General features: G+C 40.7%; 1 pseudogene; it reads right to left on the reverse strand.

Annotated features, from left to right (window-relative positions):
- Window positions 1–16,685, reverse strand: part of LOC103730585 — a 68,250-nt pseudogene extending 51,565 nt beyond the window's left edge.
- Window positions 16,686–17,897: the final 1,212 nt, after the last annotated feature.

A 17,897-nucleotide genomic window follows, 5' to 3' on the forward strand; every position in this document is an offset into this window, starting at 1 on the left:
ATATGACTAAGATGGTCCCCTATTTCAGTCCCATTGACCATGATGAAGGGAACTGTTTTCCTCAAGCAAAGCTTTAATCTTCAAAAATTCCCATGTTCAAAATAGTTTAAGTAATTTATCAGCACCTACCTACTTGTATACCTTTCACCTAGAGTCCATGGTTGTTAACATTAGTTAACAAACTTGTTCCCTACTCTTTATGATTGAATATTTTGCTGAACTACTTGAAAATAAGTAGTAGATACAAAGCTTACCTCAAAAATACTTGAGCACACAGCTGAAGTATAAGAATACTGTCCTGTAACCCAGCATAGAACTGGGAAAATGAACAGCAGACCCCAATCTTATCTAAAGGAATATTGGCAACTGATTGCTGCTAGATGAGGAACAGCTGACCTTCCTAAAACAAGGAACTCTAGATAGCCTGACTAGATTCAGCAGATGGGCAAGTACTGGGGAAAGGCTTGGGGGCACTGACAACACAGTGGACAGTCACAGGGATTACAGAGTATATGGGCTCCAGTGGGGTCGGGGTGGGGCTATGGAAGGGTGCCATTTGGGATGTGGGTATATAGATGAATAAGATTGTTTGGGATGTTGTGTATGAAATACACACAAAAAAATCAACAAATTAAAAAAATGAGTTATATTTGAGGAAGAAGCATAAAAATTTGCTCCATGTTAATTAGTAGAGGTGAGACACATTACCAATGAAATCTACCTGATGAATTTATTTCCATGCTCAGGTGGATTGCAGAAAGTAACTGACTGTGACTAGTAATAATCAGATACATAGTGATTAGAGACACATGTGCAAACATCTAAGCATTAGTAGCATTAAAATGAGTTTTTCTGTATGAAACAGTATATTTTAAAATGAAATGGAGATCTTTTTTAAAGGTTAAAAACTCATTCAGTTTTATGTCTTATAGAGTTATACTGAGTTGAATATTGTATAACTGTATTAATTCAACTATGAACCTAAAATTTTTACAGCCAATATTGAAAGAGATGCATCTTTGCTCTGGAAATTGTTATTGAATATGTTAATGCTATAATGAAATGCTTCTTCTAATCATGTGGTTATTAAATAAATAATTAAAAATAAAAATAAAATGTGAAAAGAAAAAAAAGAATACTATCCTTCACAACTGTAACATTGTCACAAAGTAGATGAGAGTTTTCTGTAATCTAATGCATAGCTCATCTTCTGGTTTCCCCAGACATCTTCTATAACTTTAAAAAAATTAAAAAAATTATGTGTATGAATATTATGCCTGCATGCATTTGAGTGCAACGGTGTGATGCAGTAGCTGTGGAGGACAAAAGAGGGTGTCAGATCTCTTGGAACTAGAGTTATGGACTGTCGTTAGTTGCCATGTGGGTGCTGGAATTCGAAAACAGGTCCTCTGCAAGAATAGTCAGCACTCTTAACCACTGAGCCATCTCTCCAGCCTCTCTTTTATAACTAAAAAAATTGTGTGTATGTGTGTGTGTGTGTGTGTGTGTGTGTGTGTGTGTGCCTGCGTGCACCTGTGTGAGAGTACATATATAAGAGCAGGTTCCTGTGGAGGCCAGAAGATAGTGGTGGTTGGGACAGAATCTGAATTTTTTGCAAGAGCAGTATGCATTCTTAGTCACTGAGCCATCTCTCCAGCACTCTTTTATAGCTTTTAAGAAGAAGTCTAGGATTCAAGTCCACAGATTGCATTTGTTTTGTTACTGGTTTTAGCATCTTAGAATTGTCTTCATCTTTTTCTACAATAACACTTTATCTTTTTGAACAGTTTAGACTAGTGCTCCTATAGAATGTCTCACATCCCCCAAATTTCTATTTGTTTCTTCATAATGAGATTTTTTTTGTTATTGTAAAATACGTATAACAGAACTTACTAGTTGGATGCAAAATGTATCACACAACTATACAAATTTATTGTAATTTTCTCTCAACAATCTTTATACAGAGTAAGGAAATATATCAAAAGAAAATGTATCAGAATTAAAAAAATTGAGCACCCGGAAATAACCCCAAGCATTCACAGCCTAGTGATTATTGACCAAGTCACCAGAAACTTACCGGGGTGAAAGAACAGCTTCTTTAGTCAATGGTGCTGGGAAAATGGGACATTTACATTCAGTAAAACCAAAACTGGATCTGTCTCTCTGTATAAAAACAAACTGAAAAATGGATCAAATGCCTAAATGTAAGACCAAAAAACCACAAAACTATTAGAAGAAAACATAGGGGAAATACTTTATAACATCAATGTAGGCAATGGTTTTTATTTTTTGGATAAAATCCTCAAAATATGAGAAATGAAAGCAAAAAACACACAAATGTGATATCAAACTAAGAAGTTTCTGAACAGAAATAGAATATTCAATAGAGGGAAAAGATAGCCTATGGAATGGGAGAAAACTTTGCGAATTATTCATCCAACAGAGGATTAATATCAGAATGCATAAGGAAATTTGAAAATCTTCATAACAAAACCCCTCACAAATAATTCAATTAAAAGTTGACAAAGGATACGAACAGATTCTTTTCAAAAGAATGAATTCAAATGTTCAACTAATTCATGAAAATTGCTCAATTCCATTAGTCATTCAGAAAATGCAAGTCAAAGCCCCACCGAGCTAACATGTCACCTCTGTCAGCATGGCTATTGTAGAAAGGACCATAAAGACTAAATAATAAATTCACAATTAAAAGCAAATAAAACAAAATAATAAAGAATTCCAGTGACTATGTGGAGAAAAGGCAGCTCTCATCCTGTTGGTAGGAATGGAAATTGCTACCACTGCTATGGAGAACAGTCTTAGACAACCCAGGACCGTCTGCCTGGGGTAGCACCACCCACAGGGGGCTGGGCCCTCCTACATCAATCAGCAATCAAGAAAATGCTCCACAGATATGCCCCAGGCCAATCTGATGGAGGGAGTTCCTCAACTGAATTTCCCTCTTCCAAAGTATGTCTAGGTTTGTGTCAAGTTGGCAGTAAAAAATAACCAGTATATAGGCCAAATGAAATGTCAACATATCAAAAAGTTATCTACATACCCATGTTTGTTGTTGCATTATTGACAATAGCTAAGATATGAAACCAACTTAGATGCCCATTAAAGAATGAATGTGTGCATAAATATATAAATATATGAATATTACTCAGCCAAAAAGAATAAATCCTACCATTTGCAGCAAAATAGATTGAACTAGAAGACAATATATTAAGTGAAATAAAATGTAGAAAGGCAAATATGTCATGGCTTCCCAAGATATGTATGTAGAGAAATGTTGATCAGAATGCATAATAATGATTGCTAGTCTAGGAAGAGTAAGAGGCAGCAGGGACAGTGGAAGGTTCTAGAGCAGACACAACCACAGTTATATAGAAGTAACAAGTTCTAGAGCTGGAAAGATTGCTCACTGGGTAAAGGCACTTGCCACTGAGCCTGATGACTTGAGTTCCAACCCTGGAACTCACATGGTAGGAGAGAATCAGCTCCCTCAAGTTGTCATCTGATCTCCACACATGTATTGTGGCACACACATGCGTACACACACATACACACACACACACACGCATGCACACATGCACCCTTTCTTTTAAAAAGGAGTCATAAGTTCCAGTATCTTCAGAGTAATGGTTGTGGTGGAAAGACTACAGTTCACAATAACCTAGTCTTATTATTTTCTGTGAATAACTAGAAGAGTTTGTGGGTGCTAAGCAGAAAATAATGATAAGGCGATGGAAAAGTAAATTACCCTGCTCTGATTAGTGCTGTATCATACACTTGCATTGAAATATCACGCTCACCTATAAATTCATGCAATTAACATATGCTAAACATTGAAGGAGATAAAAATGTTAACTACCCCATTTGATCACTATATATACTTTATACATGTATGAAATTATCACAAAGCACTTCATAAAGTTGTATAATTAAAGTAATTAAATAAAATAGGTAATAACCAAAAATGAAAAGCAACGAAAATGAGTATACATAGGTAAAATGTAATAAAGCACTTTGCTTTAATCTGAAAAAGAAAGTAGGCAATTGCATTTCTAATTAAACACAGAGATAGGCGCAAAAGACTTGAATAGGCAGAAAAACATCTGTTGTTATTTTGTCTTAACTGCACTTAGTCATGGCACCTTGCTGTGAATGTGTGCTGGCTAGTGTTAACTGTCAACCTGAGACAACCTAGAATCATCAAGGAGAGAGTCTTAATGAGGAATTATCTATATCAGGTTGGCTTGTGGGCATGTCTATGGGGGATTGTCTTGATTGCTAATTGATGGAGGAAGACCCAGGGCATTGTGAGTGGCACCATTCCCTAAGCAGGGGGCCCTGAGCAGTATAAGATAGGAGAAAGCTAGTGAAGAGCAAGCCGGAAGACAAGGATGCCCTTCTTTTCTCTTGGTTGCATGAGCCTGATAGCTTTAGTTGTCAACTTGACACACCTGGGTGGAGGGAACCTCAATTGAGGAATTTCCTCCATTGGACTGGCCTGTGGCCGTATCTGTGAGGCATTTTCTTGATTATTGAATGATGTGGGAGGGCCCACTTTGGGCAGTGCTACCCCTGGGCAGGTGGTTCAGTGTTGTACAAGAAAGCAGGCTGAGCACAGGCCATGAGAGCAAGCCAGTAAGCAGCATTCCTGTATGGTCTGTGTTTCAGCTTTTTCATCCAGGTTCCTGTCTCCAGGTTACTACCCTGAGTTCCTGCCTTGGCTTCCCTTGATGATGGACTGTGAACTGTAAGTCAAATAAACCCTTTCCTTTCCAAGTTGGTTTGGTCAGTGTTTTATTACAGAACACTGTGGGTGTGATGGGACTAGCTTCTTGAGTTTTTGGCTTGACTTCTCCAACTTGGCATTCTGGGCCAAATAAACCCTTTCCTCCTCTGTTTTCTCAGTATATTTGTCAGAGAAAACATAGGGCAGGGTAGCAAGCATCCCATCCTGCATTCAGAACCCAAATGTAGTGTTGCCAAATTTTGTTGCATAGAAGTTCATAAAAACATAGTCTAACAATTATATTCAGACAAAAATTTACTTTATATTGATGATTAATATGAACAATTGTATATTTGATCATTTCCTACACTACTATAACTTGACTTCAGATATAGTTTTTGGTGCTAAAATCAATAGCACTATGTTTAAATTGTATAAGTTTGTTCAATTTCATTCTGAATAAAGGAATTTTTTGATAGACATTTAAGATAATTATAAGGCAGGAAGAGGAGAGAGAGAGGCTCTAGCCAAGAGCATAAGGGTTAATAATAACATCCATTAAACTTAGTGTTACATGTATTATGTTGAAAGTTTTATGTAATCTCTTTTATCTTTAGATGAGGGAATAGGCTTGGAGAGGTTAAACAATTTGTCCCAAAACTTTGATATATGTTGTGGGTGTCCTGTGGCCCTCCGGGCGGGGGTAGAATCACGACACAGACTCTAGGAGTCAGGTGAGAAGCAGGCAGTGCAAGCAGCTTGAGACTTGCTTATTGCGGATATGGGGCTCCCTTATATCCCCCCTCCCAGTGTCCCATTGGTCCATTGATAGGTCATGTCTGTTCCTCATTGGCTCTCTGTATCAGGCCATTTTTGCATCAGCTGTCTCTATGTCTTTTGGCAGAACACAGGTTTGACTCAGCCAGATGTTTTTGGTGTGTTTGCAGCATGCATGTGCAGGTTGTTCAGGCCGCACTTTCTCCTACAGATATATATTAACACAGCTCCATGGGTTGCTGTTAAGATTCTAAATGGCTTGTAGACAGCACCCCGAGACTCCAGATGGTCAGGCCGATATACTCTTTGGAGCCGGCAATGTCTAGTCTTTACTCTGCTCCTTGTGATTATGCAGTTTAAAACTAATTGTTTCTCAAAAATGTTTATATGTGAATGTAGCAGTTCCAAGGATCAAGCTGTAGGATACCCTGTGGGAATGGCTTTTACCAATACGGATAATCTGGACAAATGACTTTTACGTAACCCGACAACCAAAAAGTTAATCTTATTTTATCTTGTTTGTAATGTAAGCAAGTCTGTGAGGCTTCAGGTTTCTCTTGTAACCTATGTAGAGCCTTAATCCCTCATGACCTTTCCTTGCCCTTGACAAAGAACAATGAATGAATGAATGAATGTGTGTGTTTGCATATCAAATACTACACAGTGTGGAGATTTATTCAAAGCAGTAGATTATCCCATTTGTGTTGCAAACAATAGATAGATTAAATTGATAACATCTGTTTGTGGTTGTATGTGCTGTCTCAGGTCAATAGGGGTCAGAAAGGACATGATCCTCTGATGAGTTTCTCTTTTCTTTCCCCATCTCATGCTCACTGTGCTGTTTTCAATAAAACAAAGAGCTCTGGTTGGAGAGCAGAGTTCTGAGAGTAATCTGAAGGAAAAGTCCTTGGAAAAGTTTGGGTTTCTCTTGGCTAAAATGGAAGCTTAGAGTCATGCTGTCATGGAAACGTGGAGTCACATAGTACTGCCATTAGACCCAGTGTCAATCAGTATGCTCCTGACCAGGCATGGGAGAAGAGACCAGGAAATGGTATACTCTCTAGAAAAGTCAATGGGCAAAGAGCAGGGGTGTATGTCCTCCACCTGTTTTTACTAAAAAAACTTTTTGAAAGATTTTCATTTTTAAAATTTTGTTGAGTTCTTTTTCCTAGTATAATCTTATTCTTTTAGTTTATTTTTTACTTTTTAAAAGTTAGAATACAAAGTAACAGTCTTCATTATGACATTTCCATACATATATGCTGTTGTATTTTGGTTTTATTTGGTGCCCTCCTCCATGTGCCCTGCCCCACCTGGCAAATTCTTTTCCTTCCCTTAGATAGCCCCAGCTTCTGTTTTCATGTCACATGTGTTCCTCACTTCTCCTCTCATCAGATCTTTCTATTCAAGATCCCCTTCTAGAAAACTTCCTAAAGTAGAAGATATCTATGTCCTAGGCAGGATACAGCTATTTCCCCTTTAATAGTTAAACTTGTCCCTATTATGGTTTCAAAACAATAACTCACAGTTACTATGATGTGATGTTCAAGTTATTTCCCTTCTCTTACTTGAGGCATTTGCTGAAGATAATCAATGGATAAAGACTAGAAACTAGCTCCCAGTAAAAATATTGCTACATACATGTAAAAAGATCTCTGAGCTAGAGCATTTGCTTGGGGAACAGAGGGGTCAGCAGTAGAAAGTTCGTCTAGGAGGATAAAGTCATTTAAGCGGCATGATGGCAGGCAGCGGGCGGGACAGCAGGTGTCAATTCTGGAAGTTGGGATAGTTCAGAAAGAAATTGTCATGTTGGTGGCATTATTTTGGGAGATTCTGGAAATTTTGGCATTGGGACCTAGATGAAGTAGGTCACCAGAGGCGAGTCCTTGAGGGTATTTTGTCCCTGAGCTCTTCCTGCCCTCCTGCCTCAGCTTCTTGTCTGCCACAAGGTGAACACTTCCCTTTCATACGCTCCTACTGCCATGACTTTACCCAAGCACCTGGATTCAAGTCGCTCTGAACTAGAACCTCTGAAATCACAAGCTAAAATGAATCTTCCTCCTTTAGGTTATGCTAGGTATTTTGTCACAGTGAGGTTTAGAAAAGGAACTAATACAGTCCTATGTGAGCAGCACAGAGCACTGTGTGCACAAGTTTTGAAGCACCTTCAGGCTTAGAATTTTTTTCTTACTCATTAAACATTAGTTAAGGGTCTTCTGTGGAATATCCGCCCTACTAAATGTTATAAATATTCAGTGAATAACACACAGCTTTTTTTCTTTTTAAAACAACTCAATGATGGACACAAAATTTAAGCATCTGCAATACAACGGATTGTGTAAGATAGAGATAAATGTAAACTTGCGTGAGTCTGGAGGAAGGAAACAACTCAGCTGCACTGGGAAGTCATCACATATTAGATAAATTAGGTAAAAGTGCTTGTTCTTGAAATGTTCATAGGATTTGGCCAGGTTGAGAGGAAGGAGAAAATATTACAGGTACAGGAACTTCTGATGATAGAGAATGAAGGGCTGAAAATACCTTGTATTTGGAGGATGGCAATCCTAAGAGCTTGTAATGTAGAATGTATGGAATTTGTAGTATAGGATGTATAGAGTTATAGGATGTATGGAGTTTGTAGTGTTGAATACATAGAGTTTATAGTATTGAATGTATAGAGATTGTATTATAGAATTATAGAGTTTGTAGTTTTGCATACTTAGAGGAATAGAAACTACACTCCTCTAGTGATAACCAGTTGAGTGCTTATCAAACTGTTGATGCCATCTCTAGCTGGTGTGGAGCCACTGACAGTTTTAATCATGGAATTTGCATTTGCTGGACATATTAACCAAGAAACTAATGACATTAATGCCCCAGAGTCCCTCATGGCAGATGTTCTTCATAAACCCTGGGAGACCTCGAGTAACGTGTTTCCATGCTCACAGGTTTGGCAAAACTGAGAAACTTTAAACTCCCTATTTAGTGGGGAGTCCTCAAAAGTGAGCAGTATTTAAGCCCAGGACTGGGAATGTAGTTCCATTGCTAAGTGCTTACCTTGAATTTGGGAAATCCTGGGTAGAGTCCCCATCATGTGAAAGCTGAACATGGTGGTACGAATCCGTAACCCCAACACTTGAGGGTAAAGGCATAAGGAACAGAAGTTAAAGACCATCCTTAGTGAGTTTGAGGTCAACCTGGGACATAACAGACCCTGTGTCAAAACGACAACAGACTATTTAGGCCCTACAAAATATAGATGTCCTCCTGGTATGGTCTGCAACTGAGGACATTGTCCTTCACAGTGGCATGGAGAATGGTTCCTGGGGAGAAGATGTATGAGGCACTGGTAAAGGTCCAAGAGAAGTTGTGAGAGCTGCACTGAGACAGTGGCAGGGATAATCATGGGAGGACAGGGTCTTAGCACATGGAATTCACAGAATGTGTGACAGATGAACGTAGGGCTGGAGTGAGCGAAAGGAACTCTTCGGAGATTCAAGGTTTGTGTTCCCTGACCTTGATCTTACAGAGAGCCTCCTGCTTCTGCCTCCCAAGTGCTGAGATTAAAGGCCATGCCCAGTGAAGGATTCAAAATTTTTAATGGGTGCATAAGATGATAGTTTTTGCCATAGCTGAATAATGGAATATATATTTAGGTGTTGGAAAGACACCTCTTTGGTAGGAAGGAGATCATGAAAGAGGTGGTCAACAATGTTAGAAAGTAAAGGGACCACTAAAATATAGCTTCTTAAATTAAGGGTTGTGACTCCATTTTGGGTCACATACCTGAATGTATGGGGTCATAAAACATCTGATGACACTAAAAGGTTTTTGAACACAGTAGCCAAAAATAACTCAACATCAAACATTTTAGGAGTCTGAGTGCTTCTGGCCATGCTGCAGGGTTTGCATTGCGAGCCTTCGCTGAAGCCCTGATTCTGAACACATAGCGCAGCACTGACACTGAGATGATCTCATGCCTTGCAAAGCCAACAGACTCTTCCAGAAACAGCTCAGATTTGAGACTGTTGTGTAGTGTGAATTTCAGTGTTTTACTGTAAATATGAAGTTTTATGTTCTTTATAGAGACATAATGGTTAAATTATGGAAAGCAAAAATTTCTAATATTTTCCTACAGTCATTTCTCAGCATGTAAGTATCAAATTAGAATAACTTTGGATTGCATTGTGTTAGACAAATAAGCATAACCATCTCATTAGTATGCAAATTTTCTTTCATCTTTAATGCATGGTAAAAGCATATGCATACCAAAGAATTATTTTAAAATAAACTTCTTTAAGATTTATTATTAATAAATATTCCATTTGCATACATGTTTTGTATTCCTATGTAGAAATTCCTCAGGCAAAAAGAGGTCATAAAATGGGAAGATGGTTCAGTAGATAAAGCACTTGCTGTACAAGCATGAGGAACAGAGTTTAGATCCCCAGAATGCAAGCAAAACCAGATGTGGTAGTGCACATCCATAATCAGTGCACCTATGATGAGAGATGAGAATTTCAGCTCACACGCTAGCTGGCCTGGCATATACATTGCTGAACAACAAGAGAAACAGCTTCAAACATGGTGCACGATGAGGACTGACACTCAAGATTGTCCTCTGATCACATGCCCACTGTAGCACGTGATCACACACTCATGCTGGAACATGTATATACAAACATGAACACACATATACACTACACTCAACATCGTACATACATACATATACATATATGCACATTTAAAAAGGGGAGGCTTGTGAGTGGAGAGAGTTCAAGAAGTCTTGGTCTGGAATTACAGCTAAGGATTGTCTAAATAAATTTATTTTTTAGTAAGCCGCTGTTAATAAAAAACAAAGAACAGATACAAGGGGTGGTGGTGTGGGGTGGGAGGGAGCAGACTGTGGTGTGCCTCCTTGGAGCCTTTGCTACTCTCAAGGGTTTGAGGGTAGAACTCTGGGGCCTTCGTGGGGACTGAATTTTTAAGTGAAGATGAGACCAGTTAAGGAGGAATCCACAAGGAAGACACGTACCCAGACAGTGACATTGCGGTTTGGTGGCACCCATCAGGAGTGGTCCTAGGCTCTTGTTTGTGAACAGGGAATCGGCAGGATGCACAGTTGCAGCAGATGCATAGGAGATAGTGTATGTGGAGGGGGGCAGGCCAGGGTGGAGAGAAAGTTTCCCTGCTCACACAGTGGTGTACACAGAATCAGGGCTCTAATGTGGGGTTTTTCTTTCGCTTTTTGTGGTTATTTGCATAGTGTGGACTTTCTGGCTCACTTGCACTACATGAGCTTTCTCATGTATGATATAAGTTACATGTAGTTCTACATATAATTTCATGCATCTTAAATCTCCACACAGGAATGTGCTGTTTTAGTGTTACAATGAGCCATAGGTCACCTTTAGACCCTTCAGTCCCTCTGGCATGTACAATGGCTCCAGCCAGTTCTAGGCAGTCTTGGTCTCTGAGTGTGCGTGCGTGTGTGTGTGTGTGTGTGTGTGTGTGTTTTGCGCGTGCACGTGCACTGGGTTGCTTTAGTTTTCAACTTGACACACCTGGGTAGAGGGACTCTCAATTGAATAATTTCCTCCATTGGATTGGCCTGTGACCATGTCTGTCAGGCATTTTCTTGATTATTGAGTAACATGGGAGGGCCCAGCCCACTATGGGTCGTGACATACCTGGGCAGGTGGTACTGTGTCACACAGGAAAGCAGGCTCAGTATGGGCCAGAGGAGCAAGTCAGTAAGCAGTGTTCTCCATGGTCTGTGCTCCAAGTTCTTGTCCCGAGTTCCTGCCTTGGCTTCCCTTGATGATGAACTGTGCTCTAAGCTAGATAAACTCTTTCCTCCCCAAGTTGGTTTTGGTCAGTTTTATCACAGCAATCGAAGGCAGACTAGAATATTGTGTGGTATATATATGTGCTCTGTGTGTGTGTGTGTGCGTCCAGCCCTGCCTCTTTGCCAACTGGTTTTTCTCATATGCTAATCTAGTCACCTTTAGTTTTCCAGGCCTCACTTTCTGACCTACTCTTCTTCGACAGGGGGTCCAAACAGTGGCTTGATAGTGACTCCAGGATAAGAGAATGTGGGGATTGGAGCCCACCTGCTCTGCCCCAGGACCTGGCAGGACTAGAAGTCAGAGTGTGCTAAGATGTGTTCCCAGCACCATCATAAGATTTCTCAATCCCTAGATCTGATACATAATCACTGGCATCCAGACTTTGAGCCTGCAGTTTTAGAGTGGCAGAACTTGGGGGTGGAGCTGGCAGGGTGAGAGGAGCAGGAAATCAGGAAGAGCAAAACTACAGAGAGGATTTATGGCAATGGAAGGGATGCCAGGCAGCTTTCCTGCCTCTGGGATCTAGGATCTGAAGTCAGCACTTCCTGAACTCCAAGGGGAGATGCAGGCCCATTGCCCCCTGCATTTCTACCACTGGTTCCACAGTCTTTTGAAGTTATCATGTGACCATGTTAAAGTTTCAGGAGGAAAAACTGGAGACTTTTCTATAAAGATTCCTAAGGGGAATCCAGAAAGACATAGTATAGGATGGGGGGCTGTTTGCTGAAATCCTAGCAACAAAACCCGAAGAAACTCAGCTGGAAGCAGGTTATGAGTCACGGGCCAACTGCAAGATTGAATTCAGTCAAGATAATTGGTTTTTAAGTATGTCCTTTTCTCTTTCTCCTATTTGATATTATTAACATGAAGTCTTTTAAAGTATCAATAATTTAAATGTAATTTAATTTCTTTGGTGAAATTTAATCACTTGAGAACATAAGACTAGCCTTTGAACAGTGTCAGGGGAAGGGGTGATGGGCTGTGGGAAGGCCTTCAGACTTGGAGGGGGAGGAAGGTGCCTTAAATCTCTCCAGGGAGAGACGCTGTCTGGTGCCTGTGGAACCCTTTAGCAAGGCCTCCTGTTTCAAGTCTCCCCATCTGAATGCAAGGGGATGGTGCACCAAGTGCTTTTTAGGAAATGGAAAGTGTGCGTAGCAACAATAATATCAGATAGTTTCTCTGCTTACAAAATTCTAGGGTTTAAGCAAAGTTGAAATCTGGACGACAGAGTGGACTCTATTCACATTCTCTGTGAGCTGAAGTTTCTAGAAAAAAAAGTCTCACATATGTTAAACATTCAATAAGACTGATCAATTGATTAAAATCTCAATGACTTTGGAGGACCGGAATGTTACAAGTTGGAAGCCAAATTATCTTGGGCTGTTCTTAGCCCCCTAAACAGTCATTTATTGCCCACCTCTATGTGTGACCCAACATCCTTGTGACTACAAGTTAAATCCTTTTGAAATACACAAACAGACCCCTAACTTTACTAACCCTAAAGCTGACAATGTCATCAGACAGCATCTTGGGTCTAGAGCAGGGACTTCCCCACTTTGCTGTAATGTACCTACCTGATGCTCCCAGTAACGTATTTTTCTGGTGCTTTGATTTATGACTGTCTTTGTTCTGTTACTATAAAAATTAAATGAAAATGTTAACACATTAAACCATGCTATTTGGAGTAAACAAATCTTTATTCTTGGCTCACTCATATTTATCTCCAGAATAAACTGTATCTTATTCCCTTTGAGGTAAAAGCTGGGTTTTGCATCAACACCCAATAAGCCTGGTATTTTAAAAGTGCCACAGTTTATTTTCTGAAAATCACTGGATCATATTCATTTTTTAATACAAATCTGAGTTTCTCTAAATTGTGATTTATGGAGTTTGACTTCGGAACCTGGAACCAGGTAGAAGACTTTGCATTTAATCTGTGTTAAAATGGTGTCATGAGATTTTGAACCTGAACTAAGTCTAATCTCTAGGCTATGCAGACTTTTGGAAAGCTAGTTCATCTGATCAATAGATGGCCTGTTTCTTCCAGTTTTGTGCCATTTGTGAATGTAAGAGTTATATCACTGACACCTTCATCCAAATAATTGACTGGCCATGTGGAGAGAACAGGGAGAAAACCCTTCAACCCTAAGGAGTTTTCCATTAGTTACTTGGCTTAATTAATTGGAGGAATGGAAGGAAAACAATTATTAAACATTTATCATGCGCATGTACTTAGTGCTTTAAAAACTCGATGCACACATTATTACATTTAATCTTTGAAGAGAGCAACATAGCTGGTAAACTCTGAATTTAGACTTCGAATCTAACTCCCATGTATCTACTAGCAAACGACATTGTCTCTATAAATCCAGTGAATTGTGTTTTTTCCTCAAGTCCACATTTTTAAATCTTGTCTATAATGAGAGGCTCAACTAAATATCAGGCTGAGCTCCAAAGATGCAGCTATGCTGAGACAAAGATTATATGGACGTTGAATGCAAAGGGGGTGAAAGTGGGCCATCTGGACTGATAGGCTTGGATTTTTCCACAGCATGACTTTTTTTTGGTTAAGAAATGTATTCTCTGTGATGCTTCCATATAAGAATAAACATAAATGTTCTGTACAGCTCGTAATATGTGTTATTATTTCTATATAGTTGCATTTCATTTTTCAAACTGGGTAATTTGAGAGCATATTAGAATCGGGAGCTCTGTTACATCTGACAACAGATACTCCTGTCAATTCCCCTCATGTGATGATGACTGAAACAGTTAATATTTAAATGCTTAACTCATATCAGATATTGTATAAAACAGTCTTAAACAGTCTATGTGTATATCACTTATTTCGCACGCTAACCTCTGAAATGTTTCCTCCCATTTTTCCTACTAGTTTAGGAGGTAGACTCAGAAGTAATGTGCCCAGGGGTCTGATTTGAACCCAGGAGAACGGACTCCTCCAGTGTCTCTACTTACTGTTGGGAGAGAATTCTCCATGGTTCTCTTGCATTTTTGTCTGTCTTAGTGGAAGGAATGACCCATCCTCCTCTCAATGATCTTTTCAGAGTTCTTATAGTAGAGAATTACAGAAAGCAATGTCTCCCTGAAACTCAAAAGGTAGATTGATTTATCATAAAGTATAAGAGAAAGTCTCTGTCTCTGTTTCTGGGGCAAAGTTGAGCAGGCTTACTGTTTATTATAAAAGATTCAGGGTCCCCAAGCTCATAATCCTTTAAATTCAACCCAACCTGTGTGTGTGTGTGTGTGTGTGTGTGTGTGTGTGCGCGCGCGCGTGTGCACGCGTACCCCCATGCCCACATGCAGGTATTACCTGGCCGCTGTGTTTTGTTATCCAAACTGAGATTAGAAAAGTGGGTGTAAATGCAGATCTTCTGATTATTGCTAATGCAATGAGTAATAAATCCAAGAGCCATGCCTTTTAATCTGAAATTGTGGCAGGCTAACCTGCTAGAATGCAAGGAGACTAAAATCTCAATCTCTTCTTAGCCCATGATTTGTTGACATAGGGAGTATGTGGTTCTCTCACCTTCCAGTCCAGCAAGTACACAGAACCAGAGTGTAGCATTTTGGGAGAGAGTTTACTGCCTTCCAATGATCCAAATCTCTTCGATGAAGTTACCAGGTAGTAATTCCCTGGAGGCAGCCCCTGCCCTCTTAGAGAATGAATAGAACAGTTCAATGAGAATGAGCCTTCAGTAGTAGTTCTGGTGAGGAATACCTTGAAGCTGAGCTTCTAAATTAAGTCTGAGACAGAAGAGCTCCTTATCAGGCTGTTTTGGTTGGTTGCTTTGGGGGCTATAGTTTCATTTTGATGGGTAAAATGAACAAAAATAATCATGCGATCAGGGTTTTCTATCATTTTAGAGTTTGATAGACATCTGTTCAGAGCAGAGCCTGTCTACTGCCAACAGGAGTTCATGGAGTTGAAGAAAGGGGATTCTTGAATGAGAAACACTTGTTAAGAAAAGTTTAGGTGTTTAAGGGAAAAGCTATTCTTCCTTGGCTTAGAGAGAGTGCTAGAAGAATGTTAAATGGACAATGTATTAGTTACTTGTCTTGTTGGTGTGACAAAATACCTAACAATTGTTGCTGTTTAAACTGACCTCCCTCCCACTGTGGGGGCAGGGGATGAGTAGGTGCAGAGTCAATGACACAGACACGGGAAACAAACTGGGCGGTCTGCCAGTAAGCTTGTTTATTGTGAACAAAGGGCTGCCTTATATACCTGCTCCCTGGCCCCCATTGGTTCCCAGTGTCCCAGTGTCCAGTTGTCACTCTCCCATTGGTGCTGTGATCTCATTGTCAGTCTCTAGGTTACCAGGCAGATTTTAGTTTGGCTACTTCTGTGGTTGAGACCAGGAACTGCCTTGCGCATGCACCATTTGTCAGGTGGGCCTTCCTCCCTCAATCCACCCTTTTTTGTTTTAACATGGGCATCCTCTGGAGAGGCAGTGGCTAACTATTCTATGAGTGACACCGTAGAAGCTGCATCTGTCTTAGGTTTTCCTCCACACATGTAGGCCTTACCCGTCACTGGAGCGTGCATCTAGTCCCATGCCCATTCTGTCTTAGGTTGGTCTACCGTGGGAGGATCTTACCTGTCATTGATTAACAGCTTTATTCATGGTGTGTGGACAGGAGGTATGCCTGGGTGGTGGGCTAGTTTTATAGGAGGTGACCTTGTCTAAATAAGAGAGCGATGTGTGCACCTCTTATCAGGGTGGCCCTTTGTTCAGCTGCTGCAGGGCCATGAGGATCTGGAGAGTTGTTTTGGAGACCGATCTTTGTGGATCTGCTGGAATAGGCACTTAAGCAACAGTAGTAATATAAAAGCAATTCCTCCCAAAATAATCCAAGTAACCATCCAAGAAGGGTTTAGGAGTCCCTTAATATTATTCCAAACCTGTTGAAAGAAGGTGGTTTCTAGTTTTATGGGAGTGATTTGGGTATAGTTGAGGATAATGATATTTTGGCTCAGTTGCATTGAAAAAATTTTTGAAGGCTGCTGACCAAGGGCCCTGAACATAATTGGCTAGCTGTCATCTGGCCAGTGTGATACTTGATACCTGATATGGGGTCAGGCAGAAATTTTGAAATTGTGGATCGCAATTGCTTATAGCCAGCAAGTGGAGTGTCTGCACTTCTTCCTCAAGTAGATTGATCTGTTGCTGAAGGACCATGATAGCCCTTTCAAAATGATTGTTAAGGAGCTGTTGGGTCTGAAGGGCCTGGGCTGATGCCTTTATCGCATCATTTAATGCCATGGCTGTTGCCCCATTTTGTATTAAGGCCATCGTGGCCACTGTCCCCCCAGCAATCGCCGCTAATATGGCTGTTGTGATTGCAATGGTAATTCCAAAATCCCTCTTAGTTCTCGTTAGTTCTATTAATGTAATTTGATGGTAATGAGAAGAATTACTCACCGGTACCCAGGCAAGGGAGGGGAGTCGCATAATCACTCGACACTGACACTGAGGTGGTCTCCAGCAGGCGTTCAAGAGGCAAGTGACCTCAGAGCAGTTTAGGCTAGCATCAGAATTAGTGATAATAAAGAAGAAGGGAGTACAGCGACAAACTGGTGTCTTTTTAAACTTAATGTGTGAGGCTGTTGTAAGGGTCAGATCAGACCAGTTGCCTGTGGCAGCAAAGGTCCCATTGGAAAGGTGGGCAGACTTTAGGAAGAGAAAGGGACAGAAGTCGTCAAGGCAGGCATTGGGTCCACATAGGCTCCAGTCCCGGAATATAGGGATATGGCAGTTATGCATCAAATATTTGGCGAGTAGATGGTGGCCCCTGGGAGGCGGTCCCCAGAGGTCCAAATTAGTGAGGTGATGGGCATATGAAGAGGCCAAGCAACGTTGCCAAAGTGGATGGTCGTATAGGACATTATCTTCCCTGGGGGGGGGGCAGAGTGGGGAACAGTCTAGGTAGGCAGAAATAGAGCAGGTGCTATTGGTGATACTCTGAGAGGCCGTGGTATAGAAATGGAGGAAGGTTCCTGAAAACTTTCCACCTCCGCTCTCCTCAGTAACAGAGTCATCCAGCCTCACTGTGGGGTGGCTGGCAGTCTCCAGGACCTGCCAGTCTCCTCACCTTCAGCACCAAAGTTGGTGAAATTTTTTCTTACCAAACTTACACATGGGCCATTAGTGGCATCGAGATCAAAGCAGAGAGTATTGGTAAGGTTCCAGTTTCCCGAGGTTAAGGTAACCATTGAGGAAATTGTCATGTGGGGCAGATGTAAAGAGGTATTAGGTGAAAAAACTGCTGGGAAGATAGGGGAAGTAATACCAACTGTCATGAGAATTGGTGGGAGGGGAACCAGGGCCCAGAGGTCAAGAGAGGTACTTGCTGTTATGCTGAGCAGCAGGAATCCGGCAGTGAAGGTTGGTCTGTGGCAGGCTTTACATCTCGCACAGGAAGCCATATTGGTTTAGGCTGATCCTGTGCGAAAACACAAGCATATCCTCGCCCTTGCGTTAATAAGGGGGGCGGGTGGTTGCCAA

This window comes from Nannospalax galili, unplaced genomic scaffold (genome assembly GCF_000622305.1).
Source record: "Nannospalax galili isolate Female #2095 unplaced genomic scaffold, S.galili_v1.0 scaffold252, whole genome shotgun sequence".
NCBI classification, from domain to species: Eukaryota; Metazoa; Chordata; class Mammalia; order Rodentia; family Spalacidae; genus Nannospalax; species Nannospalax galili.